At 47.8% G+C, this 14,358-nt stretch overlaps 1 long non-coding RNA gene across 1 annotated transcript; it reads right to left on the bottom strand.

The window, feature by feature from the left end:
- Window positions 1–508: 508 nt before the first annotated feature.
- LOC146079755 (uncharacterized) lies at window positions 509–5,741 on the bottom strand. Its single transcript, XR_014474730.1, has 3 exons — window positions 5,617–5,741; window positions 2,204–2,252; window positions 509–707 (listed from the first exon to the last, which is right to left on the bottom strand). It is a non-coding gene; the product is annotated as an uncharacterized LOC146079755 (long non-coding RNA).
- Window positions 5,742–14,358: the final 8,617 nt, after the last annotated feature.

Genomic DNA, 14,358 nt, shown 5'->3' with positions numbered 1-14,358 from the left:
GCCGAGGGTGGCTGGAACCCTTAATCAAGCACTGGGCTTACCATGCAAACCTGGGCAATATTTATGACTAAGATGCATGTATGGTGAAACGACAGCAAGGATGAACATGCCTTGATAAAGCTGTGATTAAACACAGCGAAACGCGTCAGTTTCCACAATTATTCTTGAGGACTTCATCTGAACCATCTTGGACGTAAGCCCCCGATCAGTGCAGGTTACATCAACTCACCAGTGGTTATTATAATACTCCAATAGGTCCATTATTCTTTTATAGTATTTTTATTTATTATACATGTGTATTCTTAATGTGTTATTAAAATTGTTATATTTTCATTGATGCATATACTTCATGGTATTTGTTAGCGCTGCTTTCACTTGTCTTGCTTCCTTATTCCTAATTTACCTCTTAAAATCATCCAATAACTTAAACCAAAATTAACCATAACTTATCTAAATGAAATAATGTCATTGATACACAGACAGCTTTGCTTAAAGCTTTTTATTCAGTTATAATTGAACCAGATAGGTCATGGTGGCTAATACAATCAATTTAAAGAAATTAATTCAAACTATTAGTTGTATACTGGATATAATATATTATACTTCATCTTCTGTTGTAGTGAGTAAGGTTTGTCCAAGGTAACAGTCGGGGGTTCTCTTTGCATCGTCTTTACTCATCTATTCCGCCCCATCCTCTTCAGAAGATTCTATGAAGAAAAGAGAATAGATTTGTAGTTAGACACAAGCACTATGAGCAGATATCAACACTTCAGTCTTTTGATCAACCAAATGTGAAAAAGCCACAAACAGAGAGCATCAGAACCATGTACCACATTTTGGTAAGATGTATCAAAGCTCAGGGAGAGATAAAGTGGAGAGAAGTAAAGGTGGAGATTTACTAAGCCTTCGAGAGTAAGATAAAGGGGGAAATTTACTAAAGGAAATTTGTAAAAAACAGGTGTATTTGTATCCAGAAATACACTTATTTTTGACATTTACTATCCCGAAAATACGGCAATTCGTATTCGTATTGATAGCACATCAATACAAATACGAATTGCCGTATTTTCGGGATAGTAAATGTCAAAAATAAGTGTATTTCTGGATACAAATACACCTATTTTTTTACAAATTTCCTTTAGTAAATTTCCCCCAAAATACCAAAACAATCAGCCCCTGTTCGATTTCAAACACAGCCTGTAATATGGCAGTTACAAGCTGATTGGCTGGTATTGTACCTCATTCCACTTTATCTCTCTCCAAGGCTTAGTCGATCTTATACAAAGTACCAACCAGTCAGCTCCTAACTGTCATGTCACAGACTGGGTTTGAAAAACCACAGCTCGGTACTGATTGGCTGATTGGTTGGTACTTATGGACCAATGTACTAAGCCTTGGGGACATATTTATCACAATCTGCATTTCAGTATCACAAGGAGGGTGGGATGTGTCACCGTCCCTGGAAATCTGGTACTGAGACCTGGGATTCCCTCTACACATGTGCCGAGTGATGGCACCAGCTGCAGGGCATGCTGGGAGGTATCCATGACAGATCCCTCACACAGCGCTGCGGAGAGAAGCCAACTGATCTCTACCTATCCATACCCTCTGCGTGTGATGCACCACGGCTCAGTATCAGTGACATCATTAAGCCATGAAGTGATTGCGCTGCATTCATATGATTGTTTAATGGTTTAATTAGGTACAAAATCCAAATTAAATATTTAACATACTGTATAAGAATTTCGTTTATTAATTACAGGTACGACTTTTTAATTTTAAATTATTTTATTTGTAAAAAAAAACACTGAATTTATAGTTATTTTGTAACCGTAAATAATCCCATCTTGTGCCATTGGCAAACACATTCATTGCTGCCTGGTACAGGAGAGATAGTAAATGAAACCTAGTTAAACAGGTAGAGATCAGCGGTGGGCAAAGGTCAGTGGGTGAAAGAGCAACGCTGCAATGGGGACACTGAAGGTGTGTGTGTGTCTCTGTGTGTGTGTGTGTGTGTGTGTGGGGAGTGGAGGGGGGGGGGGGGAGTTGTGCAGCAAAGCAGATGCCACCAATAATCTGTTAAACTGGACTATCCAGCATAGTGTCGGAACCGGGGGTGCCGGATTTTCGGTGGTGTACATGTACATTATTATTATTCTTGTTAAAAAATGAGACAATAAATCCCACCACTGCCAAGACTTACCAATGCTCCGTTTTCCACATTTCCCAAAACAGAAGGGAAGCATTTCTCTCTGTACAGAAGAGACACATATGATCATTACATCAGACAGATACAGTATACAGTAGCCATGTATTTGGCTTGGTTGAAATATCTTCTACTGAACAGATGAATTTGGCAATAATTATTATTTTTTGGAGATACAGTAGTGACGTAACTGAAAATTAAACACATATGGAAGCAGTGGTGGCTACTACGCTACTACACATGTGCATTGGCTTCAGACCATAGAAGCCAGCTAGGGCTACCCAAAAGGCAGGGAGTTGCTTCCCAATGGTACATCCTGTCCTGCAGGTGCATGAAAGGTAGGACAACTAACAGGAAGTCACAGAGAAGCCAGTGCAGTCATGGACATGAGCATAGGATGCAGATTTTACTGGAGGGGAGGGGATCCGCCACTGTAAGGCACCAATATAGTGTCACTGGTAGCAGTAGCAACATAAATAGTTAATATACTGATTGATAAATAGTCTCTCGGTTTGCTCTAGCTAAATGGGCTTCTTAGTGTTTCCTACTGAGAGCTCTGATGTGTATATATAAATCAATATATATGTTATAGAGTAACAATGTATACAATTAAAGATCATTTCCTTGAGATTTTAATTTACAATAACTGACAAGTCCTAATATGCCAATGAGTACAGCTAAGTGACATTTTTCAAATTAAATGAAAACTTGCACCTTTCCCCATTCAGCTGACAATGTCACGCGTATCGCCAGCAGAATTTGTTCTCTGTTCAGTTACAAATGGTAAAAAGTGAAAGCAGAACAGGTGTGCTGTAGGGGTGCACTGCCCTGTGTGCTCTGCTCCATACAATCTAAGGGGTTCTCCCGTGTGCTGTAGGGGTGCACTGCCCTGTGTGCTCTGCTCCATACAATCTAAGGGGTTCTCCCATGTGCTGTAGGGGTGCACTGCCCTGTGTGCTCTGCTCCATACAATCTAAGGGGTTCTCCCATGTGCTGTAGGGGAGCGCTGCCCTGTGTGCTCTGCTCCATACAATCTAAGGGGTTCTCCCATGTGCTATAGGGGTGCGCTGCCCTGTGTGCTCTGCTCCATACAATCTAAGGGGTTCTCCCATGTGCTGTAGGGGAGCGCTGCCCTGTGTGCTCTGCTCCATACAATCTAATGGGTTTTCCCATGTGCTGTAGGGGTGCGCTGCCCTGTGTGCTCTGCTCCATACAATCTAAGGGGTTCTCCCATGTGCTGTAGGGGAGCGCTGCCCTGTGTGCTTTGCTCCATACAATCTAAGGGGTTCTCCCGTGTGCTGTAGGAATGCGATGTCCTGTGTGCTCTGCTCCATACAATCTAAGGGGTTCTCCCATGTGCTGTAGGGGAGCGCTGCCCTGTGTGCTCTGCTCCATACAATCTAAGGGGTTCTCCCATGTGCTGTAGGGGTGCGCTGCCCTGTGTGCTCTGCTCCATACAATCTAAGGGGTTCTCCCATGTGCTGTAGGCAGGGCAGGCGACAGGGGGGGTCAAGGGGGACAAGTGTGACGGGCCCCAGAGAACTAAAGGGCCCCAGAGCTTCCATGCCCCAGCACGGCCACTGCCTGTACTAGCTGGAAGCAGGATCTGGAGCTGCGAAAGGTTAAATGAGGCTCATGCAGAAGAGCATTGTGCGGATTTGGGATTAGGGGGGGCGCTCCATACAAATTAAGGGGTTCTCCCATGTGCTGTAGGGGAGCGCTGCCCTGTGTGCTTGCTCCATACAAATTAAGGGGTTCTCCCATGTGCTGTAGGGGTGCGCTTCCCTGTATGCTCTGCTCCATACAAATTAAGGGGTTCACCCATGTGCTGTAGGGGTGCGCTGCCCTGTGTGCTCTGCTCCATACAATCTAAGGGATTCTCCAAGGTGCTGTAGGGGTGCGCTTCCCTGTGTGCTCTGCTCCATACAAATTAAGGGGTTCACCCATGTGCTGTAGGGGTGCGCTTCCCTGTGTGCTCTGCTCCATACAAATTAAGGGGTTCTCCCGTGTGCTGTAGGAATGCGATGTCCTGTGTGCTCTGCTCCATACAATCTAAGGGGTTCTCCCATGTGCTGTAGGGGAGCGCTGCCCTGTGTGCTCGGTCCATACAATCTAAGGTGTTCTGCCATGTGCTGTAGGGGTGCGCTTCCCTGTGTGCTCTGCTCCATACAATCTAAGGTGTTCTGCCATGTGCTGTAGGGGTGCGCTTCCCTGTGTGCTCTCTCCATACAAATTAACGAGTTCTCCCATGTGCTGTAGGGGAGCGCTGCCCTGTGTGCTCTGCTCCATACAATCTAAGGTGTTCTGCCATGTGCTGTAGGGGTGCGCTTCCCTGTGTGCTCTCTCCATACAAATTAACGAGTTCTCCCATGTGCTGTAGGGGTGCGCTGCCCTGTGTGCTCGGTCCATACAAATAAAGGGGTTCCACCTATGTGCTGTAGGCGTGCACTGCCCTGTTTGTTCACTCCAAGTAAAGGGGTTCCACCCATGTTAATTGGGCGCTACTGCCCTGTGTGCTTGCTCCAGAAAAATTAAGGTGTTCTCCCGTGTGCTGTCGGGGTGCCCTGCCCTATATTTGCTCTAAATAAAAAGGGTTCCACCATTGTTATTTGGGTGCTGCTGCCCTGTGTGTTTGCTCCAAATAAAAGGGTTCATCCGCGTTAATTGGGCATTACCCAGTGTGCTCACGCCAAACAAATTAAGGAGTTCCTCCCCTGTAAATTGGGTGTTGCCCTATGTGAGTTCGCTCCATATAAAGGGGTTCCAGCCATGTTTATTGGAAGCTGTGCTGTGTGCTCATTCCCAAAAAATTAAGTTATTCTCTCGTGTTCTGTAGCAGTGCGCTGCACAGTGTATTTTCCAAATAAAGGGGTTCAACCTGTGTTAATTGGGTGATGCAGTACTGTGTGTTTGCTCCAACTAAAGGCAGGGCCGGATTAACAATGGGCTAGATGGAGCTGCAGCTCCAGGCCTCCCATTAAAATAGGCCCACAGGATTGCAGTGTTGCTGAAAACAGGAAAAAATAATTGATATAATCATTTTGAAATGTAGTGAAATGAATCTGTTCCTGGGATGTGTGCGCTTTACCTGCACTCAGTTCAAATTGTTTGTACATTACTTCAATCTAATTGTGACTTTTCTGTTTTTGTCAATTTTTTTTAATTACTGAATCTTCACTCAATAAAAATGTTGGAATATAAAAAAAATGCGGTTGTACCCACTGTCCACTTTACCAAGGACATATGGACAAGTGGTAAAGGGCAAACTAAGGACTATATTACTGTGGCAGCCCACTGGGTAGATGTATCGCCTTATGCAGCAACAATAGCTGCGGCACCAGTTTGGAGTGAAATCATGTTTAACTGTAAACTTGATGATTATTACAGTATTGTGAATCTGAGGTTCTTACCTTGGCAAGGTCACTAGAAGAAAGCTCGTTGTCACTGTTATGTCCCATTTCTGCGGCAGACACCAGACACACCTCAGCAGACACCAGCATTAGGACAGCGAGAACTACAATGATTTTCATGACTCCTTTTTTCTGAGAAGAACCTCACAAGATGGGCTCACACTGTCTCTGAGAAGATAAGAAGTGTCAGTCAGCAGGATCAGTAACACATAAACAGAGCATCCACAAATAAACACACACATGTACACGGCTGCCGAGAGGGGGGGAGCGGGTACATTTTACCCAGGCCTAGGCCTGTCATGGGGGACTAGGTCCGGACACACACATTTTTTTATTTGGTGGCGGGTGCCATGTGAATTTTGGCTCATACTGGCCCTTATTCTGATCGGTGCGGCCGGAGCCGATTATGCGGCCAGGACCGTGCGTGCGAAACCCCGCCTTCCATACGGATCGCCAACTCCGTCCGTATGCGGTAAGAAGCTGTCCGAACGGACCGCACGTGTATTTTTCACGGAATACGCCTCCTCCATCTAAGGGAACCTCCCCCATCATTCGATGGTCGCAGACCATCGAATGCAGGACCGTGTGCTCCACCAGCTCCCGCAACCTCAGACCACACGGACATTTTTCCGTGCAAAAGCAGGGATCTGGGCGGGCAGCAGACATCCGGCGATGTCATATGTCCGCCCCCTACACGTGCGTCACGGCCGCATTACCATACGAACGCCCAGCGTTTTCATGGGAACTCCCATGAAACGCGGGGCGTATGCATATGGTAATGAGCCCAAATAGCCCTTCACGCCCCTCTCCACCCCCTGTTCGGAGTGTTCACATTTCATGCGGGATTTGGCCGTACGCCTCGCTCGCACATGCGCAGAGACGCCTCTGCACATGCGCAGACACAAAACATCGGCGGCCCGAACGCACGCGGATATATCCGCACCGATCAGAATAAGGGCCACTGTGAGGTATAATGTGAATTTTTTACTGATTCCAGGGTCTACTATCATGTTGCATAATGTGTATAAGGGGTATGTGGTGTGGTACACAATAGCTGAGGACACACCCCCTTTTGAGAGGCCACATCCTTTTTTCCAAAGCACACACATAACTACAGCCTTCACTTTTCCATACTCCCACTTCAAAACTTCTACTTTGACCACTGTGTGTGTGTGTGTGTGTGTGTGTGTGTGTGTATATACTGGGGCGTAGGATTTATTTTGTTAGCCCTGCACGCACAATGCTATTATAATTATTATTATAATTTTATTTATAAGGCGCCACAAGTGTTTCGCAGCGCCGTACAAAGGAACAATACAGGGAGACAAAACTTGGCATAACATTGAATAAATAACAAAAATACAGTACAAATAAAGAGCGCCACAGTTCAATACACATTACAGCTTAAATGTAAGTAGTGAGGACCCAATCAACATACAACTAGAGGCTTGAGGCCAATGATGGAGATGAGTATGAAGATGGTCACTGAGTGTTGGGTAAAGGAGAGCTGTGAGTGAAATGTGAAGAGAAGTGGGCTTTGACAACAGGAGGGAAGAGGGCCCTACTCGGAGGAGCTTACAATCTAGTAATGCTACAATCTAGTACAATGCTAGTAATAAATCCAGCACAGTATCTCAGTGTAGCCGCTCAGAAAGAATCTGACACAATCAATGCAAGTTTTCCAATGTAACTAGAGACGTGCGGGCTCAGATTGCGAAGAACCGAGCCCGTCCGAACGTCTGGGACCTGAGCGTTGGATTCTCGCGAGATCCGGATATGCTTAAATAGCTCCTCCCGCTCCGTCATCTTCATTCCAGTCTTGGGAAGAGAAGGGTTAGGGTGTGTTGTGCTGCCTCTCCTATGCTGGGGCCTAGAAGGGAAATTGTTACTTCCGCTGGTGCCACTGCCTAGTGCCACTGTCTGCTGGTGCCTGCACTGTCAGTGGCTGACAGTTCTCTGTGTTACTGAGTGTACTAAGGGATAATCCGCAGCCTTGCAAATCCACCAGACCCCACCCAACGAATGTCCGCCCACCCGCCCCCCCCCCCCCTCACAGCGCAGGTTCACCCGCACAGGCTGCAAATGGATGTTTAGCATAAACATCCATTCGTATGCTGCAGGTAACCTCCCACAACTCTCGATGGTCGCCAACCATCGGAAGATGTGGAAGGTACACGCATATAAAAGTGACTTTCAAGTCACTTCCGTATGCGTGCACGCTGGGACGGATATGGGCGGGCAGCTGACATCCGCTGCCAGCCCTCCGCGCCCGCGTCACTGCCTCAGTCAAAAGGTCGACATGGGGTTTGTCACTGTTGTTTGCCCCGAATGTCAACACAGTCGATATGGACACAGTTTTCAGTGCGCTCGCCATGCCTAATGACTGTCGGCCATCTTAAGTTCGACCAACCAACCATATCCTGGTGCCTACTACCTACTGCTGTATATACTGTCTGCTGGTGACTACCTAGTGCAGTATATTTATTATATACAGTATATAATTCCAGTCGCTGGTGCCACTTACTACCTACTGCGGTATATAGAGTATGCAGGTGACATCCTAGTGCAGTATATTTATTCTATATAATTCCAGTCTGCTGGTGCCTACCTACTGACGTATAAATAATTCCAGTGTGCTAGTACCTACCTAGCCTACTGACGGGTATATAATACCAGTCTGCTAGTGCCTACTTAGCCTACTGATCGGCGACGTGCAGTCAGGGGAGGCAGGGGAGGCTGTGCCTCACCTGTCATAAATGATTTAAAAAAATACAAAGATATTTAAAACACATAGAGTGTGCAATAAATATCTTATTTGTCATTTTTTTTTAAATAATTAATGTGGTGGAACACTGTGGGCAGGCTGGGAGGCATCGGGAGCTGTGCCTCCTGTTCACAATTAAAAATTGACAGCAGCGGGGGGCAGAGCTTAGGATGAGCACAAAAAGAGGCTGAAAAGCCCATTAGAAAACAACGTGGAAGCGGCATCTACACATCTGCCTCATTGACAGGGCTGTCACTGAGACAGATGTGATAGGACAGCGGATACAGGCTGTCATACACTGACAGCCTGTATCCGATCTCAGAGCCGGCCCTATCATCCGTGATCACAGCCTGTAGCAGCTGGACCAGCCGGGGGGCACTCATCACCAGACACCCCCTCCCTCCCCAGGAGGTATGACCTGCATTTCAGTCACTGGCAGCGATAGTAGCGGGCAGCGGCGGCAATAGTAGCGGGCAGTGGCGGCGGTGGGAGCGGAATTCTGCTTCACGGCACAGCACACATCCCTGTCTCCATAAAAAGCAGGGGCCGGGACGGTAGCTATCCTTATCCTGTGTGCTAGCAGCTCGGGGGAGCACAGCATGCGGTTGCCGGGTGCACTCAGCTGTTCTGCGGTAACTGGCTGCTGCTGCTGTTTAAAGGTGATTGCAGGAGGTCAAGGAACGATGCACCAGTGGGAGACCAATCAGACAGACTTGGCACCACTGAACCTAATACTATATATATATATTTATACATACATATATATATATATATATATATATATATATATATATATATATATATACACATCAGTATTCCTTCAAAGACTGAGAAAATGTCTTCTAGTCTCCTATGAAGTCTTCTGTCAATAATATCAGGGTGCTTGGTATCAGTTAGAGCCTCACCCGTGACTGACCTCCCGGCACGTTACTGCTACTGATGTATACTTCCTGTCTGCTGATGCCTACCTACTAATGTGTATATAATACCAGTCTGCTAGTGCCTACCTAGCAGTGGCGTAAACTGTAATTCCAGTCTGCTGGTCCCTACCTAGCCTACTGACATATAAATCCTGTCTGTCGGTGCCTACCTTCTGACATGTGCATGCAATATGATGCAATGCGATAAAAAGACAGTACAAACATTATGTGCAGCACACCTCTTGGTTGCCCAATCAGACTAGTTTATATTCTCTGTACAGAAACAGAAGAGAAACAGAAGGACATAAAACTTATCATCCTCCACTGAAAATCCAGCATCACCTACAGTCCGCACAGCCTGGACACTGAACTAATCTCTGTCCCACACTGCTTCTGGCTCCCTTATACACTAACTATATTTTCTTTAGGCACTCCTCGCTTCCAGTACATCACCTTCTCACTGCTTATTCTAGGCCACACCAACTCCATTCTATATTGCTACTCTGATCAATTTTTTTACTAAAATATGGCTCCTCATTCCTGTCCCATAACAGTCCTCACTGTCAGGTCTCACCCCCTCTCAACTTCCACACCTCTCACATGCACCCACAACCCAAAAAACCTAATTCCTATCTCACCTGTCCCTTCCTTTCTCCTGTGCTCTCTGGAATGCTAGATCAATCTGCAACAAATTTCAAAATATCCACGACCTCTTTGTCTCCCATTTTTTTTAACCTTCTTGCCATCACTGAAACCTCGCTCTCCTCCTCTGACACTACCTCCCCTGCTGCCCTCTCCTATGGAGTCCTCTCCTTCACACACTCGGTCAGACCTAATGGACACCAGGGTGGAGGAGTGGGCATCCTCCTCTTCTTCAACTGTAGCTTCCACATCATTCCACCTGAACCTTTCCTCACATTCTCCACATTTTGAGATACACACTATCCGCCTCTTCTACCCCATTCACCTCCTTGTGGCTGTGATCTACTGCCCCCCTGGTCCCTGCTCCCATTTCCTTGATAAATTTGCTGCATGGCTTCCACACTTTCTTGCCTCCAACCTCCCCTCTATCATCCTCGGTGACTTTAACATTCCTATTGACATCAATAATGTTGCCTCCTCTAACCTTCTTGACCTTTCCGCCTCCTTTGGACTTTCACAATGGACATCCACCCCCACTCATAATCTCGGACACTCCCTTCACCTCATCTTCACCCACCATTGTAATCTATCTGATTTTCTCTAATTCTTCCTTCCCACTCTCCGACCACAATCTAATCTTTCACCCTATCATCCTCCCCTCCCCCCTCACTGCCCAGACCCACAGTCACCAGATTGAACCTCGGGTCTCTTGACCCTATTATCCTGTCCTTCCTGGAGACTTCCCTCTCTCCTCTTTCCACAATGACCTGCCCCAACCAGGCTGCCTCTTTCTATTACTCTTCTCTTACCTCTCGAATCTGTGGCCCCATCTATACTGTCCCCCTCCGATGCTCTTAACCCCAACCCTGGCACAACAAACTAACATGACTTTTACAAAAAAGTGCACGCTCTGCTGAACGCCTCTGGAGGAATTCTCACTCTGGCAGTCTTCCTCCGTTTCAAGTTTCTTCTCTTCTCCTACAGCACTGCTCTCTCCCTTGCCAACAATCTTTCTTCAAATCGCTCATCTCTTCTCAGTTCTCCAGTCCTGCCGTGTCTTTGAATTTTCAACACTCTCCTTTGCCCTCTTCCCATCATCCCTCACTGCCACTGACTTTGCCGCCTTCTTCCTCTCTAAGATTGAGATAATCCAACATGATATCTCCTCCCATTCCCGCTCAGCTGCCCACCCACCCCAGTCATCCTCCCCCTGCAGCTTGCCAACTCTGTTTTCCTTCAGTCCCACTACAGATGAGGAAGTCCACTCCCTCAGCTCATCCTCTCCCTGTCCCTTGGACCACCTCCCCTCCTGTCTCCTCCGTTCCCTCTCCCCCACTTAGTGCTCCCACCTTACTCACCTCTTTAACCTATCACTTTCTACTGGCATCTTCCCCACACCCTTCAAACATGCTCTGGTCTCACCTATTTTTAAAAAACCCAACCTGGACCCTTTATCACCCACAAGCTACAGATGGGTCAGGTCCCATCCTGGCTGGCGGGTCGCCAGAACGTCCGCGCTGGCGACCCGCCAGCAGCCGCGCCAGCGAATACACTGAGACGCGCGTGCGTCTCACGCGCACGCGCGTCTCAGTCTCCGTCGCCAGCGCGACGGAAACCCTGTCCGTCTCCGCCTCAGGGAGACGGACAGGGTTAGGGGGGGATGCGGGCATGCGGCGGGGACCCCGGGTTACCGCCGGCAAGCCGGCGTGGACCCGGGGGAACGGATGGAAGCGCGTCCCCTTCTCACCATCGCCATGGCCCTGGCGGGGGATGGCGGCTGGCGACGCCAGCGCCATCCCCTGCCAAGATGGGATCTGACCCATCTGTACCGCCCTATTTCTCTTCTCCCATTCGCCTCTAAACTACTTGAACAGTTGGTTTACAGGCGTCTCACCAGCTACCTCTCTGACCAATCCATCCTTGATCCTCAATCTGGCTTTCTCCCACTACACTCCACTGAGACTGATCTGGTGAAAGTCACCAATGACCTGCTCTCAGCCAAATCCAGGGGCCATTTCTCTCTGCTTATCCTTTTGGACCTCTTTGCTGCCTTTGACACTGTGGGTCACCCTCTCCTCCTCCATACACTCCAAAACATTGGCCTCTCTGGCATGTTCTTTGACTGGTTTTTCTCTTACCTCACCAACCTTTCCTTCTCAGTCTCTGTCTCTGGCAACACCTCACCACCTTCCATCCTTCCTGTCAGTGTCCCTCAGGGTTCTGTCCTTGGCCCCCTTCTGTTCTCCCTGTACACCTTTTCTCTGGGTGCACTCATTAACTCCTTTGGCCTCCAATACCACCTCTATGCGGAGGACACACAAATCTAACTCTCCTCTCCTGATCTGTCCCCCACTGTTCTCTCTCAGGTTTCCAACTGCCTCTCCACTATCTCCTATTGGATATCTGAGTGCTCTCTGAAGCTCAATATGTACAAAACTGAACTCATTATATTTTCCCCACCCAGAGCCACACCCCCTACTAACAACTCTATCACTGTTAACAACACCATCATCTCCCCGTTACCCACCTCCGCTGCCTGGGTGTCACTCTTGACTCCTTCTTTTCCTTTGCACCCCACATCCAAGCTCTGGCCCATTCTTGTCAGTTCCAGTTACATAACATTGCTCGCAACAGGCCTTTTCTCTCACAGAGTGTAACTAAACTCATCATCCACTCACTGGTCATCTCACGGCTCAACTATTGCAATGTTCTCTTCACTGGCCTCACTCGATCCTAACTGGCTCCTCTCCAATGTGTCCTCAACTCTGCAGCCAGGCTTATCTTCCTCTCCCGATGCTCTACTTCTGCCACTCCCCTTCAACATACTGTAATCTGCACTGGCTCCCATTCTCATACATAATCCTCTTCAAACAACTCACACTCACATACAGGGCCATCTCTAATTCCATTGCTCCATATATCTCTAACATCCTCACCATTCATACACCCTCTACGGTCAGCTGATGACTGTCGTCTCTCCTCCACCCTGATCAATGCTTCCCACGCTAGAGTTCAGGACTTTGCCCCTGCTGCACCTCTTTAGTGGAACACTCTCCCTCGCTCCTTTAGACTCTCCCTGACCTTGCAAAGCTTCAAACGGGCACTGAAAAATCACCTATTCATCAAAGCGTACCCTACCCTGCATAAACTAGTCCTGAGGCTGGTTCTTCGACCCCCTGCCTGCTTACATCATGCAATCAAGCCACCTCCCACTTGTGTGCACCTCATGTAATCTGTCTCCCCATCCTACGAGATTGTAAGCTCATCAGAAAAGGGCCCTCTTCCCACTTGTTGTCATAGTCCTCTTCTCTTCACAGGGCCTCTTCCCTCCTGTTGTCAAAACCCTCTTCGGTACTTGTGTATTTTAGCGGCGACCATCGCATCGCATACCAAAAGGCATGCGATGGTATATGATGCAATGAGATATCGTGCGATGTTGTAGAAAGTCATACAATTTTAAAATTGTATGACATTGTATATGGCATACAATGCCATAAAATGCGATGCGATTAAAAATTGTATAAGCACCCTAATAGGTGCTTACAATGTTAAATGCACCCCCACGCCACCCCCCACTATAAACGTGAACCCGAAGCGTGGCGAGCGCAGCGAGGCTGCGAGGGGCGGCGGTACGCGTCCTACTACCTTTTCATACCCCCACTATCCACGTCGGCGTGGAGTTGAGAATAGAAAGTGTGGCGAGTGCAGCAAGCCACCGAGGGGACGCGGATACCTGTGAAGCCCGCGAGGGGACGCGGATACCTGTGAAGGTATCCGCGTCCCCTCGCGGGGCTCGCTACGCTCGCCACACTTCGGGCTCAGTGGCTCGCTGCGCTCGCCACACTTTCTATTCTCAACTCCACGCCGACATGGATAGTGGGGGTATGAAAAGGTCGTAGGACGCGTACCGCCGCCCCTCGCGGGCTCGCCACGCTTCGGGTTCATGTTTATAGTGGGGGGGTTGGCGTGGGCTGCATTTAACATCGTAAGCACCCATTTGGGTGCTTAAAAGAACCCTTTAGGGTGCGTATACAATTTTTTATCGTATAGGGGGCCAAAATCGCGTCGCATCGCATCGCATGCAATGTGGTACATGGCATGCGATGCAATGCGATTAAAACATCGCGCGACCAACATCGGATCGCCGCTAAAATACACAAGTACCCCCTCTTCTTTTCACAGCTCTCCCATACTCAAACACTCAGTAACCATCTTTGTCCGCATACTCATCTCCATCATTGGCCACAAGCCTCTAGTAGTTCGTTGATCAAGTCCTCACTACTTATATTTAAGCTGTAATGTGTATTGAACTGTGGCGCTCTTTACCTGTACTCTAATTTTGTTATTTATTTAATGTAAGGTTAAGTTTGGTCTCCCTGTACTGTTCCTGTGTACTGCGCTGCGAAACACTTGTGG

This window comes from Crinia signifera, chromosome 5, assembly GCF_055691185.1.
Source record: "Crinia signifera chromosome 5, ASM5569118v1, whole genome shotgun sequence".
In the NCBI taxonomy this organism is placed as follows: domain Eukaryota; kingdom Metazoa; phylum Chordata; class Amphibia; order Anura; family Myobatrachidae; genus Crinia; species Crinia signifera.
This window is presented reverse-complemented; position numbering and strand designations above follow the sequence as displayed.